The sequence below is a fragment of the Phoxinus phoxinus genome (genome assembly GCF_949152265.1).
Source record: "Phoxinus phoxinus genome assembly, chromosome: 13".
Classification (NCBI taxonomy): domain Eukaryota; kingdom Metazoa; phylum Chordata; class Actinopteri; order Cypriniformes; family Leuciscidae; genus Phoxinus; species Phoxinus phoxinus.
Genome location: NC_136888.1, coordinates 21,470,145 through 21,492,033, shown reverse-complemented (window position 1 = coordinate 21,492,033; position 21,889 = coordinate 21,470,145). Strand labels below are relative to the sequence as shown.

General features: G+C 36.5%; 1 protein-coding gene across 6 annotated transcripts in view; it reads right to left on the bottom strand.

Annotated features, from left to right (window-relative positions):
- The window catches only part of grid1a (glutamate receptor, ionotropic, delta 1a), a 309,909-nt gene extending 289,536 nt beyond the window's left edge, over nucleotides 1-20,373 (bottom strand). For 3 of the 6 annotated variants that reach the window (XM_079633397.1, XM_079633398.1, XM_079633396.1), the window contains exons 1-2: nucleotides 20,074-20,373; nucleotides 10,441-10,680 (exon numbers count right to left, since the gene is read on the bottom strand). The gene's annotated coding sequence lies outside the window, so the exon portion shown is untranslated. Of the gene's footprint in view, nucleotides 1-10,440; nucleotides 10,699-15,784; nucleotides 15,881-20,073 lie in introns of all 6 variants that reach the window. The other 3 variants (XM_079633400.1, XM_079633399.1, XM_079633401.1) reach the window with 3 other exon arrangements.
- Between the last annotated feature and the right edge of the window lie 1,516 nt (nucleotides 20,374-21,889).

Here is a 21,889-nt window from a genome sequence, read left to right as displayed (position 1 = left end):
TTCAGGTACTTTTGCAGGTTGGTTTCGTTGGTTGGACGTTGCCTTTAGTCAGTCTCGGTTTTTCCTGTTTCTTGATGATGGTGAGATCAGATCTCTGTCTGGAGCAATGGCTGTTGTCAGACTCCTTCTGCATAAAAACAATCTCACTGGATTATTACAATTAATGGCAAAAGGAATGTTTGGAAATGTAAATGGGTATTTCCTACTGACTGTTGTCCCCTATTGTATTTTGTAAATAAATTGCCATAAATGCAACAAAAAATAAACCAATAAAAAAAAAACGTCAAATGGAAGGTGGGTACTGTACAGCTGAAGACCAAAGGTTTTGATGCATTGGCTTCTCAATGAGATGCTGAGAAAACAATATACCAACAACAGGAACGACAATGGACAAACAGAGACCGAACAGTGTGAAAAGCAAAATCGATTGCTTCCAGAAGATTCATTGTTCTGGTGAGTCATGAACACAATTTCAACCTAAACTCCTTTTCCAAATGTCATACAAGTCTTTATTTAGAAATGAACGGTTAAAGCTATTGGTTTTTACAGTTGACTGTGTTCACCCCACAAAAAATCTTTGTGAAAGTGTCGTGTATCCATGTCATATATCCCTTAAACAAATGCCCCTGCTTCTGCTCATCCTCACAAAATCCACATTTCCATCTAATTGTCAGATATTTGTATAATATTCCTTTGAGCTCCTCCAGATGAATTGTGAAGTAATTGCAAACTTGACATTTACATTAATTAATAAATCATATGATAAACGGACGGGTCACCGTTCTGCTGTCAGCCAGACCCTGGACAGTATTCTTCCGAGGTGAGCCCTGTCACTGAAGCACGTCTAGAAGTGTTGGGGTTTTATGTTTGCAGTGTCTCCGGTCCTGCTCTTGCTCTTGGTCAGTATGCAGATCGATACAGGAAGGCTCATGAGAGTCATTTAATGTCTGTGTGTCGATTATGTTTGGCTGTACTCCAGTGGCTGAAAGTTGTTTGTCACGATAATGAAATACATAATGCATGATAGGAAGGGAGAAATAAAGAAGCCACTGTTCCCTCTAAGCTGTGCGCGTGCGCGGCCGTACTTCTGATGTCTCAACCGCGCAGAAATAATAAAACGCCGCAGAAGACAGACGAAAATTGTGTGAGGAAATCCATTTGATTGTATTCGAATGAGAAATAATTGCAGTGCTCTGGTCAGCCGCTATAGAGTTAAGTGTCGCTATAGAGTTAGTGTCGCTATAAAGTTAGAACCGATGAGTGCGGTTATTAACAGGTTTCATAGAAAGAAAAATCTGTGAGTGATAGTGAGCCGAATCAGTCGCTATACTTTAATGTTTTCGGACCAAATAGCTCAATACCAGAGGCAATCCAAAACGCAAAGACATGTAAATTATCATGTCATCATGTTTTAAAGAAGAGTGGCTTGATTAAGTGGTGATTATAACGGATGATGGACACAGCACGTTAACAAAACAAAAAGTATTGAACTGTTCTGTCTGAGATTTTTTCGTTTTTTTATAGAAGTTCTTGGTAAATATGCTTAATTTAGTGACTTCTGAATTAACTGCTTGTTTTCAAAAATATGATTTAATATCATATAAGTCACATCAAGGGTCAGATCAAATAGAAATAGCACATTTAAGTTAAAAGTTACAACTGCATGATGTAAACACTTTTTGTGTGAACGTGCGTTGTACAGGTCTGGTATAAAACATTTTTTTTGCTCAGGTGTTCAAAATGTCCGCCCAATAGAGAAAAAAATAGAAAAAAATTTGAGGGACATTGATGTGGTCTCTTACAAGAGAGGAAAGTGCTGGAAGGAGAGTGAAAGGAGGATGCAGAATGCCATACTTCTAATCAGATGTTAATAATGTCTTGAGCGAGATGAAAAATGCAGACACGGATCAATCTGTTCTTAGCCATTTGTGAGGATCACAAAATGAAAACCGATACAGAAATTAAATTACCGAACACGTCAACTGGCCTCCATCTGTTCGCATCTAATTATTCTCACGTCGCGTATTAAAAACGAGCAAAATAATGCAAAACCTCATAACACAATTGAGCTTCCTGTGCTTTGAAAATGATTAAATATTCTTTTATTCTCCTTGGAAGACATCCGCCGAATCACTCTGTCCTCATGTGACCTCATTTAGCCTCAGGGCTCTGAATCCTCTGTGATTTGTTTGCTGTGCAAGGGATTTGATGTGTTATAAATTAGTCAAATGCTAATAAATATGAAGTTAAAGTGTGACATATTGTGTTTTTGCTACAAAGATTGTAGACGCATCAGTTTCTGATTCCTCTGGTATTTAATGTTATCTTCGGGCAATTATATTTATTCATTTGTATTGTTTGTTTATCTATTTATGTATTCAGGGTTGTTTTTCTTGTGAACAATAAGGGAATTAACTGATGTGCTTTCTTATACGTCTGAGGTAAATGCAACAAACCAACACACACACACAGTGACACACACACACACACAACACTATAAACTGTCTCAAGGGAGGGAAAGTGAGAGGAAACTAGAAGAGAGGATGAAAGAGAGAATTTAGATTCCCCCCTTTTGAAATCCCTATCAAAGCGTATTGGTTTAAGTGAAGCAGCTCTAAACTGCATGGCCTGAGATGATCCCGCAAACTTCTACCGGGCCATGGAGAGAGGAGAGATGAGGGGATTTAATAGACACTGCAATAAAATTAGGGTTCCCCTGTGGCACTGGTTCTCACTTTTTTATGGTGATGCGGCTGCCCCTTTTTAAAAAGTATACATATTTTTGTGGTCGCCCCCCAGAATTTGAAATCTTAAAAATGTTGAATAATGAAAAAACACATCATTGACATTTATTAATTAGGCTGATACTTACAAACACACACACACAACTGAGAAGAAAAATGTATGGCGAGGCTTGATTTTGTCCATCGGGAATTGATTGGATCATTGGATGGTTGTGGTTTGCTATTGCTGTGATGATCTCATGCGAGTGTCGGGGCTAATTCCAAACAGCGTTTCTGCACCCTTGAAGGGCACTTCGGGAAGGGGACGCCATTTGTAGGAGGCGCATTACAAACGAAAGTGAACAACTTAATCCCTTAAAAAAGGGCCCTTCCACAAGTCCGTTAGTGAAGGGAACACATGCGATGGTCACTTCAAAGAAGTACTTTAATCATTTATGGTCATGTGACCCAGGGTGACCAACTCTCCTGCCAGATTGAAATTTAAAATGAATCGGGAGGATTTGAATTAACTTATAAAAATAATAATTTAAGTTGTTGTGATATATTACACACATTTTCATCATGCATTTCATATTAAGTTTTAAAAAGTTTCATAGGTAAGAAATGTGTTTAATGCTTAACTTATAAAATGAATGGCAGATAAGGAAACCACACACACACACACATATAAATATAAAATATATTTCAAAAACTTCATTAAAACATTTTTTACATTTATGTGTATCATATTAACACCAATAATTAGATATTCCTGATTTCGCTGCACAGTGTTGTACTGGTTACATTCCATGTGAAGCTAATGAGGAAATTACGTGGTCTCTCCAAAGTCGCCAATTCAAGGGCTCTGCACTTCAGAGAGAGTAGGCCATAATGATGCTCACTTCCGATTGGAATTTGCCCAAGTTGTCCTGCCCTCGCAATAGTAAACACATCTCAGTAAACACGAAGAGATGTTGTTGCAAGATGGAGGGAAAGTAATTTTGATTAGGGATATTTCGGCCACCATATCGGTATCGGCCGATATTCATTTGTAATGTTATCGTTATCGACCGATATTCATTTGTAATGTTATCGTTATCGACCCGATAAGAAAATTTTGTCCGATATCTTAAAGCCGATAAATAATGGATTATTTCCTTCAGCTGAGACACGTCAGATGTGCAGTTCACCACCATGGTTTTGAATTGCTTAAAATATGATTAGAATCCCTAATTTTCATTAAATAACATGATAGCACAAAAAATTGTGTGCATAGATAAAACATTTATAATAATACTGCAATATTCCATAAACAATAAGAATTGTCAAATTAGATTTTATGGTGACTAAGTTTATATTTTTCCTGATAAATAATACAATTTAAAATAAATAATTTAAAAAATGTTTTTAACTTTTTTGTAAATAGGCCTGCATTGCTTTGTCATTTTTGTATACTGTCCATGTTGCAATACATAAATAAATAATACCGGTACTACAAAATGGCTCCTTCAATGCCTCAAAATAAATGAATAAAAACAAAAACAAAAATGTTACAAGAGCAATATGAAAGGAATATATTTAACTTAACACCATATAAGGAAAAGGTGTTGGAAGAGAATAAATAAATATCATTGGCTCTTGGACGTCAAACATCAACAGTATGTGTGAATTGAAATCTCAAAAGATTTGAATAATCACTTTGAGGACCACTGCCTCAGTATTCCACACTTTGAGGACCACTGCCCTAAGGGTTTTATATTTACACTCCGTAATATTACATCAAAGTTACACTACAGACTGCTGAACCGGGTTTATTGCCATTTATTGTCAAGAAAGTTCCACATTCATCGCCCCACTTGAAATATTTGGATACGGTACATAAAATAACATTAAGGGACAAATGCAATTTTCTGTTCATTTATTTTTAATGCACAACCTTTAACGTTGCTCCTGCTAACAGATTAAAAGATATTTGAATTTAAATTTTATGTTTTTCTAATGAAAAACTCTGTTTGGGTGACATATTTTTATGGTGAGGGTAATGTCACTCTCTTATGTAGCGTTCCTCATGTTCCATTGAGGGCCAAGTTCTAAAATTACATCCAGATGTTTCTGAGAATTAATAATCTCATTCAGTTTAATGCTTTAATAAGACCTTCTTTGTTTCTTAAGAGCATGTATAAATCATAAAGTAAGATTGATTAAGCTTTAAAGTGTGTGCGAGTAAAAGAGTGTGTACACTTTTATGTGTGCTTTTAATGGTAAAATGGTAGATTGTTATATAATACTATCTTTTCATAAATGAAAGAAAATGGATTGAGGGGGAGAGTAATAAATAAATGGATAGTTCCCGTTGAGAGGAGAAGAATGCTTTATGGCTAAAAAACAATCCATTATAGACAAGCCCCTGTGATGAATGCATACTCACATACAACGTGCCTGCAGTTTGCCTCCTTCCATTAGCTTGTGTTTTTACATATATATATAAAACATTTTTATGAATATATCGTTTTCGTAATATATCGTAATAAACATTCATTTATTAATATATCGTCCCACTTGAAATGGAATTGCTAATGGAAGGAGGCAAACTGCAGGTTATAATGTAGTATAATAATATATATAATGTAGTGTCAAATCCATAAAAATATGCATATTTTGCAGTACATGTGAATCTGATGGATAAACATAGACATTGATGATAATAGGAAATGTTGTTTGAGCACCAAATCAGCTATTTTAAATGATTTCTGAAGGATCATGTGACACTGAAGACTGGAGTAATGATGCTGAAAATTCAGCTTTGCAATAATACATTAAAATAGAAAACAATGATTTAAAATTGCAATAACATTTCACAATATTACTGTCAGTATGTTATTTTTGATCAAATAAATGCAGCCTTGATAAGCATAAGAAACTTATTTTAAAAACATTAAAGGGATAGTTCACCCAAAAATTCTGTCATCATAATTTACTCACCCTCAAGTTATTCCAAACCTGCATGAATATCTTTCTTCAGTTGATTTGCCCCATTAAATCCCTTTTTTTTCCACACTATGGAAGTCAATGGGGTCCATCAACTGTTTGATTACCAACATTCTTCAAAATATCTTCTTTTATGTCCAGCAGAAGAGATCAATTCATACAGGTTTAAAACAACTTGAGGCTGAGTAAATGATGACAGAATTTAAATTTTTGGGTAAACTATCCCTTCTAAAAAAAAAAATCATACCGACCAAACTATGAAAGCCTTCGAATGCATTGTTGGTGAGTAAATAATCACTTGTGAAAAATATATTTTGTTATTTCCAGTCCAGATGTGACTGTCAAATTAGCTAAAAGTGTGAAAATGTTTTTAAAATTTATGTGCATTATGAAATTTGATCTAGCAAGATAAAAATACGTGCCAAATATAAAAATAAATAAATAAAAAAGTACAGACTGCTATTAAATATGATACATATTTTGAGATGTGATGGAAATAAAATTATCTGGTTAAAAAAAAGAGACAATTTTCCTCTAATGCATGTATGTTTAGTCTTAAGGTCCTTGCACACTGAGTTTGAAATATTCATATGCGTTTTTTCGTATTCGTGATTCGGTGGCTCTGAATTGTCAAAACACTATTTAAAATGCTTTCTACGGATGTGAACAACGCAAAACATTGAACCAGATCCGAATTTTCGCATAGAGATATTGTAAAAAGTGTGGTTTCTTTTTTCAAGAGTTCACACAGCCAAAAGTGCCCATTGTTGAAGAATCTGCCACACAAGTGCAGTGCCAATCAAATCTGACACCTCCTCCTGCTGGTGCACCTGTTCGGTGTCAGTCAAGTTGTTACAATAGAGAAGATTTTCTGCCACTGACACCTCACACATTCACATAGGCCTTCATACATAAGTGAACACCAAATAGCTTGAGTGCAAAATATAAAGAGCATAATTAAAATAACATAAATGCACAATGCATTTTTATCCAATCTAAACCAAACCTCAACATAGCTGCTGGAAAAACATACAAGGTCATACTCTCTTCTTAGGCTGGTTTTTGTAACATGCAAGCTGGTTTGTTGCTAGTCCAACATGGTCTACCAAGTCGACTTCTGATACACCAGTTTGTAATCCAGCTTGGACCAACTAATAACCATAACTGACCAGCTTGAATCAGCTAGAAACATATAAAGCCATCAGGTGAGGTTACCGGTAGTTAAAAAGTTAATACTAGCTAACACATTTATAACAACATTACAAATGACTAGTAAAAATAAGCAAATTCTCTTGAATTCTACCCAACCAGTTGTTAGCTACAGAAGACAATGGGGGGACAAAATGGCATGAACTATAAAATGAATGATCCCATCATTCTCAATTGTCAACAAGTCAATAACAGCAAATGCACAGAATGAAGAAAATACTTAGAGAAAATCAGAGAGAGGACGCTAATCAAACAAATGTAGAGTGAGAAGGCAAAGTGTTGCGTGTGTGTTACATCATGCCTTCAGATTTTCACCCGAATGTCACATCTACCTTTGAAACATGCTTTTTTACAAGAAATTTGGATTTGAAAACAGTTTATGAACGCAAACGGTTTATACAATCTGACTGCACGTGAAAGTTATAATTATCCCAGAAAGCTCTGCCTTCTCATCCCGCAGAAGTAGAAGCATCTGCACTTGCTTGAAATAAACAGGCTGGACAGATGAAAGTGATGTTTTAATCAGGACACCTGCAGCTGTCACATCTGTGTGATTTAAAGAGCTGATATGCGGGTCTGGACGGAGGGGAGGGAAGGCCTAGGCAGATGCATGTGTGGACGCCACTTCAGTTAATATGAGGAGACTGAAGGCAATATCTCAAGTCTATATTCGTTCATCTTAGGACGTCAGAGAAAACTTCTTCCTCAGACCAGAACACACACAGAGAGGTTGTGTATTCACTCTCATGCCGTTCCAAACCGGCATGAATTTCTTTGTACACTGAAATAAATGTATATTCTGAAGCACTGTTTGTGACCATACAATGAAAATCAGTGGGGTCCAAAACAACCCAAACCCTACATGCTTATTTTAAAGACATTGAGGGTGCTTTCACACCGGACTCATTTAGTTTGGTTGAATCGCACTAGAGTTCGTTGTCCCCCTTGGTGCGGTTCGTTTGGGCAGGTGTGAATGCAGCAATCGCACAGGTGCGCACCAAAAGCGGACCAAACAAGCGTACCAATACCTACTCGAAGAGGTGGTCTCGGTCCGCTTTCAAATGAACTCTGGAGAAGTTCGTTTGTGGTGAGAACGTGATCCAACCTCGAACAGACCCAACTGTCAAAGATTTTTGCATTTTTGGATTAAACTAGCTGCCGTAGTCAGCTGCGCATTGCATTATGTCACTGTTTAGCAACATTAATGCACACCTCCTCCTGATGTGACTTGCGATGCACCTTCGCCATGTGCAGTGCATTAAAACATTATTTTCAAGCCGCATCCTCGCTTCATTCTTCAAACAAATGTTATTGTTTGCCTAAAGTGGTGTAGACAAATTATATAATAAACTATAACCAGGGATACAATCAGCCCACGCAGTCGTCTCTCCATAGTAAAATAGCGGCGTGTTGTCTGCCGGATTTTCCTACTCTTTGTTTACTTCTGGGAGTTCTGTTGGAATTTTCCCGCACGTTAATGCTGACCAATCGAATTGCAGTTAAGTAAATACGTTCAAGACACATCTGGCCAACGAGTGATATGGAAGTTGTCACGTGACTGCATTTTGGTTCGTTTCATCAACTGATTCTGACCAGAGCAATCAGTGTGGTGTGAAAAGGAACCAAAACGGCTGAAAAATGCTACAAAGTATCATTTTCCGCTCTTGGTCCGGACCAAATGAACCGAACTAGTCATATGGGTTTGGAACGACCTGAGTAAATGATTTAATTATTAAATTAACTATTCTTTTAAGTCCATAAAGAGCAGAAGCTGAAATCATGCTAATGAATGCTCTGCTGGTTCTGTACTTTGTATTTTAAGTCTCTCCATTGTTCTTGAAAATCTCAAGAGTATAATTTGTGCAACCTTGCACCCACAAAATTATAGCGTTCTGCCAAACCCCTGTGGTAAACATTTGATGAAAACTCTCACACATATTCACATGTAAATGAGCTTTTATCGAAAACTCTTTGGCAGAAGTGGCACACTGCCCATTCTTGCCAAAGGTTTGCTGCAGGTTCACTGCTAACGCTACCTGAATGCTTCAAATTTACCACAAATTCCCTACAAGTTTGTCTTCACCAGCTTTTATTGTCTGAAAAATCATGTGGTTTGGATTATTGATCAAATTAACGGAACATGAGTTTTTCCTGAGAGTAGCACACTGTTTCTCTGTAGTCTAATGCATGTGTGAGAGAACCGTGTTTGGCTCAATAATTTCACAGTGAGCTGAAATTTGTTTAGTGTTGACGTCATAGTGCAAAATAGCACACTGTTCACTAGAACACCTCTGGAGGTTTGAATGCCTCTCTAATGAATGTATTATATTCTTCCTGCTCCCTCACTTTTCACCCTTCTCTCCCATGTATCCTCTATTACTCCCTTACCTTCCAATTTAGAGAAGCAGTATTGGCAGGAGTATCAAAACGCAAGTGTCGAAGCAAATCAGACCATACTGAAAAAATAAAAAAAAAAGGAAAAGGAGGATGGAATAGTTCTAATTACATTCATAAAACATTGTGCATAAAGGAGGGGATAAACATTATATTCTATCAGATGTCCACGTTTATTTCTGCTCATTGAACAATCCTCCTCACATGGAAAATATTTTATATTGTGAGAAGATTCTTAGATTAATAGGAGTTTTCAGTACAATAATTTTTTACTTGTTTTCCAATAAAGCTGCCCAAACATAAATAAAACAAATCAAATTAATTTATTTAAGAAGTAAATTAGTATATTACAAACTTGTTTTCAGAGAATATATTTTTAATATATATGAATCTCCTACCGCAGTGGCAAATTGTTTTGTTATTACTTTAAGCATTATCCTTACAAAAATGTGTTTGATTTATGCTAAAACAAGAAAGAAAAGGATGCTTAGATATATTTTACTGGAAAACAAGTAATTAATGATTTTTTTTTTAATGTTCTTCTGGTTCTTTCGGTGCCTTTGTGTTCTCAGCTCCATTTCTAGACTGCATCGCAAGCCTTATTTTAATTTATTTAATGGTTTGGTAACTTGCCATTTTGTGGACCTGTTCAAGGTCTGCTAACATTTGAGTTTGTTGGAGGTAAAGGGAAGGTCTAATTCATTTTTCCAATATTACATCATCATAGTTTATTAAGTTTTCATTAAATTTGTTTAATTACAATTTTGAGGTTGCATGTGAGGTCTGCCTGATTGATTATATCACTAATTAAAACATAAGACCACAAGAGACGTGACTCTTTTCTGAATTCTCATATTAAGATCCAGTTCTGTCTTGTAGACTTGCAGGTTTTTTATCCATGCCCTTAACGCAAATTTGTCTGTTAAACTTTGGCCTAATTTTGAACATTTGAATCTGACATTAGATTCATTATTACTCAATGTACCTTTTATGACTGAATTAAATAGCTGAATTATATTTCTGAATCTATATTTGAATGGCGAATTTTGCCAAGATGCTTATGGTCAGCTCAGTGTTATAGTCCTTCTTAGAACCACCTTTACACATGCATGCACTGGTCCCCTACCTTCGCATTTCTCCCCAAACAGCCACCCGATCCCTGCTGTTTGCTGTGTCTGAGTGTGGTCTGACTCCACAGCTCTGTGTGCGTGTGATACGCGAGCATGACTGCAGTGGAGAGTGCTGCTGCCTGTGGGAGGTCAGAGGCTGGAATCTGGTGTCATGCCATCAGAGGCTATTAAAGCACTGAGTCCTGGAGCGAGAGTCAATGAGCCCGACACTCCACTGTCAGCCTCTGCTCATCAGCCTGGAAGGGACAGAGATACTGCTGGGATTAACACGCACACAAACACACCTGCAGTAGACCGTTTAACACACACGCACACACCTGCAGCAGAACGTTTAACTCATAAGCACACGTATACACACACCTGCAACATACCGTTTAACACTCCCACATACCTGCAGTACACTGTTTAACACACACACACACACACACACACAGGGGTGCACATAATTGGTGCGCAGGTGTGGTAAAAAATAAACGATGCACAGCAGAAAACGTGAAGAGAAGCGCTTTTGAGTACCAACATTTTTGGGGACAGGGACATGTTTACTTACTGGAATAGGATTTTTCCCCATCTCTGATAAGATAGCAATCATGATGATAAGTGTGTTGAATAATTATTAGGGGTGCAACAGATCACAGTTGATCTGTGATCCGTACGGACCAGGCCCTACAGTTCGGCATGCATGTGATTCGCGGATTAACTGCTAAGTTTAACCATCATAGAGTGAAAGTTTATCATTTGGACTTGTTTTTCTTGCCAATTTACACATTCAATCGATTTTTTTAAGCGGAAGAAGAGGCTAAAATTGAGACTTGCATGCTGTTATCTATGCACATGCAGAGAGAGTCGTGTTACAGACAGCGCTCGAACAGACACATACACACAAAATGATGTCAAAATACCAGTCTCTGCAATTATTTTCACGGTTATGTCAGAAGTGAACAGTTAAGAAAGAAACCGGATGCGTGTTAGTATAATCGGTCTTAAAGTGACAGCAGCCTACTATTCCTGCTGTTGTCTGTGTCATTAATGTTAATAAGATAAAATATATATATATATATCATCATCATCATCTAAACATATTAGAGAGAAAAGAAGATAGTGAGGAGAGCAGTCAGGAGGAAAGTGACGACAGCTTGTAGGATAAGTGTGCCGCGTAAAGTCCGAGTACCAAGTAGCATATCCAGAAGCTCCCTTGAGAATTAGACCAAAAAATGTATGTACACCCCTGTGTGTATATATTTATATATATAGGACTTAACATTTCAAAGTTTGGCTGAAATAAACAGGAGCTGATTTGTATTTAGCTCAATTTAAATTAGGTGTTAATAATCCAAATCACATGCCTTTTCATATTCAACACTACAATATGTATCCCTGTTAATTTAGTAAATCAATAAAATTAGGGTTTTGGCTTAAAACAAATAATATTTATTTAAACATACAATAAATATTTTATATAAATGCATGTAATGTGCATTACACCGCATGCAATATGTATGTCATATATTCAATTATTAATGCATTCAAGAATAATTATTTACTTAAACAAGTATATATTATGTCATCATACCGTGGCCTAAACTCCTAATCTGTTTTGTAAAGCTTGAGCTGCGTATCTAAAAATGACCCATTAGTCTTTGCACATTTAAATGTGCCAGTCATTCAGGACAAATCTAACTATAATCACCCAGACCAAGCAAACAAACAAACAAAGATACAAAGAAACACTAATTAGCCTTCATTAACCCATACATTATATAATATATAACCCATACACTGCACATTATAACAGCACATTTACGTCAATATATTGACTCCTCCTCTGTGTAAACAACATGTGCAAGTAGCTACAAGGATTTCATGTGTGAACCCTGTTAAACACAGCCAGCACTGAGACGTGAAGATGAAAACAGTAGAAGGATCTCAGAGCCCCAGAGGAGCATTTAAAAGACACTAGACTGAGTGAGACCTCAAGTAACTGCACTCATGCAGAAGAAGCTCATCCAAAGACAGACAGAGAGAGATCTTCAACTGGGAGAAATGTGAGGATCTAAGGATTGTAGAAAAGCGAGGAACATGAACAACATAATTATGTCACTTATTATGTCATAAACCTGAAGAGGACGTTATTTTCAGAACCTGCTGAATCTCTTTGAGTCTCACACGCCAAAAAGGTTTTACTTTTTCAATTTTCTTAATTAAAATGAGCTAATTCAACAGAAACATTAACTAGTGCTGGGAGGTACAGTCCCATAAATCCATTCACAAACGGTTAACACTTACGGTATAAAGCATACTGTCACAGCATTTTTGGATGAATAAATCAAAAGTAAGACTATATGGACTAGTGTCTGTGCATATTAAAGCTCAAAAAGACTGAAAAATCTGAAGTATGCATGTTCTCCGTGTCTGTGTGAATGCATACTGCAGCTTTATCTACTACACACACATACTGAAGTGTGTGACGCTCCGCTCGTGGTGTTTTCAGCATCTGCCATCTCACATATCTACACAGACACTCAAAAGACGACACGTACTTATTCAAGTAGTAGTAGTAATAATACTACTACTTGAATAAGTATGCTATTTTTTCTGTTGTAATTTCTTCAAGTTAAACCAAAGTTCGGTCTTACTTGAAGAAATTACTAAATAAATATATTACTATTGCACAGTAGAATGTAGTTAACATTTATTAAAACATTATTTTTAAAGAATTTAATTATCATTTGATTACATTTTAAGAAGTAAACTAAATTTATTTTATTAATTAATTGATTTGACATGAATAATAGTTGTTCACTGAACTAAGCAGGGGACTTCTAGTTCACAGCATGTTTTGCAAGAAGCTGGATGGGGACAGTAAATATTGAAAGTGTTTTTCAACAAGATGAGAAACTTGTTGGCCTTTAATGTTCTGTTATGTTGGGAATTACAAGACTTTCTGTTCATTTATGCCTCTAATGCAGGGGTTGTCAAACTGTTGGTCATGTGGGATTGGAATTAAAGTCACATCATTATTATTTTTTTAATGATGTGCCCTCATAATCTCGAATCAAAAGCAATAACTTTCTCTTCCCCGTCAGTACTGATAGCCTCCTGGGCAGAACTCATAGCCTATTCTCATACTCATAGCCTCATACTCATATAGACAACTGCACTTCTGGCGACAAGAGCTCGATTCCTGGCTCAAGGTTCTTTGTCGATCCCATTCCCCTCTCTCTGCACCTTGCTTTCCTGTCTCATCTGCAACTATCCTTTACATTAAAATCATGAACAAGAAAAAGCCCTCCCTCCCCCTTGCAACATCTCTTTTCTGATGATGTGTGCATCGGCACAAGAGCGGGACAATAATCCATCACTTCCAGCAACCTGTCACTCACATGAGATCGTGGTTATAATAGTTTCCATGTGTTTCTCCATACGAAATAGGCCTGTAGGCGATATATTTGAGGTGCAGATCAAAAATGAAGTAATAGAAGCAGTAAATGAAGTCAAGTACTTTGACTTTATTCACAGGATGAAGAATATTCTGCTATTCATCCTTATTCTGGATAAATATTTAAAATTGGATAATCATGTTAAGTACATCTGCAAGAAGGTTAAACCAAACATAAATTGTTTTCGTTTTATAAGAAGGGATTTGTCATGTCACACTGCAAAACTACATGCATGCAATGATATTTTCTCATCTATCATATTGCGTCACATCATGGTCACAAGCCTCTCCAACTAAATTAAAACCTATTTTCTTAATTTACAAACAGGCAGTAAAAACTATGGACCGGAAACCTATGAGATGGCATCATTGCGATGTTTTAAGAAATAAGCTTTTTGGCTTTGACAGTTTTATTGATTTTAATTATCTCAAATTGGTTTTTAAATGTCTAAATAATCATGTTGCACTGTTTTCTAAATTAGTCAGTAGGCGTCAAAGTTCTCATAGGGCGACCACACGAGCCACTATCAAGGATGACTGTCTTGTCCCAAAGTACAAGACCTCTTTTGGTCAGTCTGCTTTCTCTGCAAACGGGCCAAAACTCTGGAATGCTTTACCTACTCATTTAAAACTAGAGACCGATGGCAATGCTTTTTACAGAGGATTTAAACAATGGCTAAAAACAAAACAACAGTGCTCGCATGAATAATCTACTACTGAGATATTTTCTGATTATGATGCTTTTGCTTTATAACATATGTACATAATTTTGAATATATGCATTTTTATTTTTTTTGCATCTGTAATCGTATGGTATATTTTCTTTATCCTCTTTTGTTAGTATTGTTATTATTACTTTTGTTATCAGTATTGTTATTGTATTCTCTTTCTAAAAGCCTACCGTGTACAGGTGTTGAAAATTAGCATTAGCATTTTTAGCACCTAAACAAATGCATATGGTTTGTCCAATGCAATTGAATGTTCATGTCAAATCAAATAAAAAACAATAGTAAGTGTTTTACAAGGAACCACACAAAAATAAGTCTTAATTAATTATTAAGCTGGTCTTTAATGCTAAAATGTGTGAACAGGAATAAAAGTAGCTGGTTTCTCACTCCCTCAAGAGCTAATTTCAGCTGGAAACTGCAATGTATCTGTGTGTTTTTTGGAGTTTTGCAAAAATGTAGGTTCAGGCACGTCCAATTAGCCTAGGTTTAAATTGTTTGGACACTGTATAACTCGTGCCTAGCCAACATGAGATTGACCCAGAAACCAGTAATGTCAGGTTTAGCTTATAAACGGCCATCATCGTGTGAATCTCAATCATCACACACACCTCTACATTTGCCTGGGAAGCTGTCTGGAAAATTCCCATGCGTGAGAATTAGTACACTGAACTTCCACTGAAACCTTATTGTCGTAAAGCCTGCAGGTGATATTAAACTAGGACAGGAACTCTGCATGAACTTCCTAGCTTTTTAAAAATGAGCTGATTCATTTCACAAGAAACAATTTCCTAAACTGTAATGAAAGTGCAGCCATCTGTCACACCCTGAGTTGTGACAGCAGTATATTCAAAATGGAAGCAAACAACGAACCGAAGTATGCAGTTTATGAAACTTGCATGACTTTATTTGCATTTGTGTGTATATGTTTGTTTAAGGGCATGTGGCAAATTTTTTTTATCTGGGCAGTTCTGTTGAGAGAGAGAGAGAGAGACAGAGAGAGAGAGACAGAGATAGAGACCGAGAGAGAGAGAGAGAGAGAGGCTGCAGTAAGATGGAGCACCTTTCTTCCAGATTTATATTAATTCTTCTTGAATCACACACCTTCATATAAATATGAGACCCTTCAGTCCCCAACCACCGCTCTGTAGAAACCCCTCTATTAACATCACTCACGTCTTATTTCACCCGCATTTATCATCATCATGCAAGCTCATTGCTCATTGCTCACACTCTCTCTCTCTCTCTTCCCCTCTACCCTCCTCTTTAGACCTGCGGTATGAGAAACAGGAGCCATTTCAGCACACAGCAATTGTTCAGAATTGTAGCATTTATTCAGAATTTACTCAGTATTCATACCATTTTAAACTATGTATGGCATTTTTGGATGTATTTTAATACATTTTAAAAGAACCTTTTAAAAAAATAGTTTAATTATGACTGTTTTCATATCTTGTTAAAAAAAACACCATGGTTTCGTGTACGCATAGAATTTTGACTATCTTCAAAATACTATTACTTTAAAATATAATTTTTCTTGAAACGTTGTGATAAAGCTTATGATTAGTGTTTTTAAAACATCATTACTTAATTTTAAAAAATCCTACATTTTTATTTTAATGTGGCACTAAAACGGCATCATTTTTTTTTTTTAACATGTGATCTGGAACCATCAGTTGGTCAATATTGTATGACAATATCCTTTATATAAAGACTAAACAACTAAATTAATAAAATAATAATTTGCCTACCACTTTAAGATACGTTTACACAACAATGTACAGAAAACTTTTTTCACGTATAGATGACAACAGTGTCAAAACGATCCCGTTAACAATGATCCGTGAAAGCGACTAAAATTGCTGTTATGCATGCCAGGCCAGTAGTTGGCGATGTCACTTTGTAAAGAACATTGCGCGCCTATAGACTGAAGACGTAATACACATGCGCATAATATCACAGTTTTCCAAATTCGCATTTTTGTTGTTTACATGGAGATGATAACGGTATCGTTTTCAATAACGCACTTTGAAACACGATTTCAAAAGCTTGTTTTTTCAGGCCGCCAAAAAGCGTTGTCGTTTAAATGAATGTCCAAAACAGTTTTTAGTTTAAATAAAAAGCCCCTTAAAGTTGCAATGTAGAAGAATAGTGACCGTTTTTTCTTCTATGTATGTTGTGATGTAGTACATCTGATCTGAGCGAAATGGATCACCAAGAAAAAAAAAGTAGATTGGGGACTTGGTTACCGTATATCCATCGGTTGTCTACTGAATAGAGGCAAATCTGAATGTGAGCTTAAGGTTGATTGTCAGAAAGGGGCAGGTTTAAGCGGACTAAATAATATTTAGGGTGTGTTCACACTTTTAGTTCAGTTCTCTTGGTTTGTTTGATCCGGACCGTCTGAAAAGGGTCTCAGTCCGCTTATTTGGTGCACACCAAGGAATTCACAATTATTCAAATGAACTGCACTAAGAGAGCAATCACACCAGATTTTGTGATCCTTAGAAAGTCCAACATACGTAACCAGAGAGAAGTCTTTCATTTACAATAAGATGGATTTAAAAAAAATAGATGTGAATTTCTATTTAATTTCAACCTTTTTTTAAGCCCATATGCAAAAAACTGCTCAAATTAGTGCCACATCAAGGAAAAAATAACAATATTAAATATTAATGCATTAATAATAATATTCCTTTGAGATGTGTTCTTACTTGAGATATAGTGAGATTATGCTGCCCTGAAAACCTAAAAAGACTTATTAAATACTATATATTCAAAGCACTATTACTTCTAGCACATATATGTGTCTTATAGCAAAAGATGCCATCTAGTCTGCCCGGCCTCCCCTACATAGTGCGCTCTGAGGATTATTTTCCTTCTGAATGCTATAACACAGCTGAAGGCTACCAGAGGCTTCAAACGCCCCTCATACTTCAAAGATCCTCTAATACTGCCCCCTCACACACACACACTCCTGACCACTTTCTCAGAGATCACACACTCTTTTGGAATGGAGAAGGAGATTCGTCTCTTCCTACCCCCTAGCCCCTCCCCCCTCCCTTGGTCTCTTCATTACTGCCTCTCTCTATCTCCAGGGCCCTTGTTCTACAGTGTTCATTTTTTTGTGCACTTGTCCACTGTGTGTTGCTCTCCTCCAGTGATAGTCCTCTTTAAGCTGTCCACACAAAAACCCTGTTGTTCCTTCTGTCATATAGCTTGCTCTTTACTTCCTGTCCTTCTCTCTATCTTTTTCTCTACGCTCCAGGGTTGCCAGTAGTCTCCATTGGGAACGGGTGACTCACAGATGAAGGGGGGCTCATGGGTACAGGAAGTAATGAGGGAGCTGGCAAGGGCAGCTGATCAAATTAATAAAAGAAAGGAGTGAGACACAGAGGGAAAAAAACTACAAGCTGTGTGATGGAATGACTACAAATAATCAAGCACAGGGGAGACCGGGGCAAGTTGTCACATGGCCTATAACTCAGTCAGTATTAGTAACCACACTAGAGTACACAGAGGCAAAGAAGGCTATATATTGCAAAATAGATTTTGAAAATAGATTTTAACCTGACAATTTTTTCAGTGCAAAAAGCTTCTTTTTTTTCAATATGCGGTTGTATTTAATATTATTGGTTATATTTAATTAAATTAGTACTTTTTTATTATTTATAATATGTATTAATAAAATATTATAAAATATTATAAATTGGGGCACGTTGTCACGAAAGGTCATTGGTTTGGGGTCAGTAAAAATGTTAAAGTAAAGTTTTACAAGAATTTTTTTTTAAAAAAAGCATAAAACCTAATATTATGAAATATTATTACAATTTAAAAAAACGTATTCTACATTTTAAAATGTTATTTATTCCTGTGATGGCAAAGCTCAATTTTCAGCAGCAATTACTCCAGTCTTCAGTGTCGCATGATGCTTCAGAAATCAGTCTAATATGCTGATTTAGTGCTCAAGAAACATTTCTTATAATTATTAATGTTAAAACAGTTGTGCTACTTAATATTTTTGTGGAAACTGTCCCCCCTAAAAACATACAGGAAGAAAGAAGAGATACAAATAACAAGAAATAGTCAGTTTGACTAGCATATGAAAGAAAAAACTAAAAGAGTACAATACATATTTTTCCAATTGAGTTTCCTTCAATAATATACACACTAAAGCAAGCTTGTCCCCAAGTTGCAAAGATCAATACAACCTGCTATACCCCCTCCCTCTCTGTCTTTCTATCTTTTTTTCTTTCTTTCATCTGGCACCCCCTTCATTTGAAGATAAAGTCCTAAAGAGTTTCATTTCTGCTATTTCTGGGGACCAAATGTTCCCACAAGGACAATAAAACTTCAAATTACCATTGTAGGGAGCAGCCAAAGGTGCCCACAAGGAAAACAGCTTAATAAATGTAGTAAATAATGTCTTAATGAAAATCTAAAAATGCAGAAAGGTTTGTGTGAGGGTTAGGCAATAGAAAATATAATTAGCTTGATATTAAAACAACAGAAGTAAATGGAAAGTCCCCACCAATGTGTGCGTGTGTGTGCATTCCTGCTCCGTTATGGTTTACTTCAATAGATCCCAGAGGATCTTCTGCTGCCAAGCAACAAAAGCTGAACAGAGGGTCATAATAAGGTTGAGTTATCAGTCACGTCTAACGCTATTAAATACCTGCATGCACTAAAACACATGCACATATCCATACAAACTTAGTTATTCTCAAAGACAGACAATGGCTTCCAGTTCCTGTAGAGCCACACACACATGGAGTGAAAGGTATCTTGATGGACATCTTTGATAGAGAGCGGGATATTACAAGCAGGGCAAGTCATGGTAGAGCTCTCTCCTTTATGATTAAGCCTGTGAGACATTGATATGAAGATTTTTATCTGCTTCAGAGCTTCAAATGAAGCAGGTTTGTGTGAAGAAGCTGTGATTTCTGATAGACATGACGTATCTGTCTGGACAAGCTTGTTCGTTTTTGACAACCTCTGCTTCATTCCACTCATCTACATTAATATTTCACTATATGGTTATGAATTGAATCCTTAGACGTTCTGTGACTTTGGTATCCGGAATGTAGTATTCCAGTAGTGAACTCAGCTGTCAGCCAAATAGATATCCAGTGAGCCCAATGGCCTACACAGAATAAGGTAGCTCTGTGTCCGCAACCTAATAGTGCCTGCCTAACTTACATGTATAACGTAGGCTACCTATAGACAGCTATATACCTATTAAGTGCGCCCAGACACGAAGTTTGTACCAAAACATGCATCAAAATTGCGTATCGTTTAATAAAAAAGCATTCTAGAGTGTTCTAACAAGTTGGATATATTTGTATTTACATGGTACATCAAAGTAACTGAAGTTACATGTCCAAAAAAATACAGGTAAGTTAATGCCATGGTGATTTCGTCTCAGTAACGTTATTTGATGTGAAGAAAAAATGGTTTAGGCCTACCGTATTGAATCGTTGCTTCAGACGCAGTGCATCTTTATAAAGATCTTCATCGCTGACAAATGTACGATACGATGGGTTTTTTTAGGTTTATTTCTGTTCGTTTAAAGTAAATATCCACTTTATCCATTGTTCATCGTGGTCTGTGTTGATTTACTGACAGCGTTGACTGAGTAAGAAATCGTTCCAAACGATTCCGTTTGTGAGTGAGTTGAGTGAATGATTGAGTCTAAGGCCGTTTCTCAATATGCGTTCTTGTCTGTACTTGTGTTCTTGTGGACTTGTGAAACGTCATCAGTCGCTGCCCAAGTACTGTCCCAATTCAAAAGTTCACATCTAGCCAAGTCCAGTTCAAAACCCCGGATGTGTTCTTGATCCGCCCCTTTTACCGAGGATGCATGTAGACAAAGAACGTATATTGACGTATATGTTCTTCTATACTCTTTGATGTAGAGGTGACTTGTGCAAACTTGAGACAGACAGGTATCCCAGAATGCATCTCGTCCCACCAGCAAGCGTCAATGGCAGAGGAGAAAACCCGCGTAATATCAAAATACTACTGTTATCGTGTCACGAAATGTAATTCTAAGAGTGTTTCAGTCGAGAATGTAGTTGTTTAAAGCTCAAATCTGAGGTTTATTTATAAAGATAGCGCCTATTTAAAAAATGTATCTGACGTTTTCGGAGTTGTGAGATCCAGGCGATCACCGGGCGCTCAGCGCTCATTAACCCCGACTGGACCAGCTTTTCCTCGGCTAGTGCTTCTGATGTTTGCCGCTGGCTCTGGTGTCTCTAGTCTAGTGGTTAAACATGAGATATAACTCGTCTTGTGTATATCTAACGGGCGATCTTTGGTCTCATTAATCTATAATTTGTTCCATGGCAAATCGTTTTGGCTGAGGGCAAAGTGAAGTTTCATAATTTTATATATTTAGGCTATTTTAAGCTGACTTATGTTTGACTGAATTGTTTGCTTTATTTATTTTTATTTACTTATACTTTTATACTGGATATCAGATCATTAAAACGGACATTTAACAAAAAGAGTCAGGGTTGTGTAATTTTATTTTAGGCTATATATTTTAAAATATATATAATATTTTTTATATTTATTTTATTATACATTCTCTTCACTGTACATGTATAATAAAATAAAATGACACAACCCCGTCTGTTTTTTAAATGTCAGTTTTAATGTTCAATAATGTTTAATATTTTTAAAATGAAAGCAAAAAGAAGCAGGGTTGCGTTTTGTTTCGTGTTGTTATGCAGTGAAGATAATCAATGTACACGTTGCCTGAACCACATTTGTGTGGCCATTTAATGTGTTTAAGATTTTTTTTTTTAAATGAAAAGAGGCAGAGTGTTGTTTTATACCATATTTCGTTTTATTGTTGCCTAAAATATACATAAAGAGATAACCGGAGTAGCCAGAGCGTGCTGAGTGACGCGATCAAGAACGCCGCTGTCCCATTTGCAGAATAACCGGACTTGCGTCCTCTCGTCCTCGGGAGTTCGTTCTCCTAAGTCGAACTTGGCAAGTCTGAACTACCAAGGACGCAAGTCCGAAGTTTGCGTACTTGGTATTGAGAAACGGCCTAAATCGCCAGCGGCAATTCATTGAAAAGAACCGACTCTAAAGAGTGATTCAGTCGCGAATCAGACATCGCTAGTTCTGATTCTAAAACAGTCGACAGAAAATACGGACACTAAATTTCACTTGATTTAATAAATATTGTCATGGAAAATGTTTTTCCCCTCGCCATACATTGATTTGTGAATAAAATCACACTGGGGGACAAGCATTTTTTTACAGTCT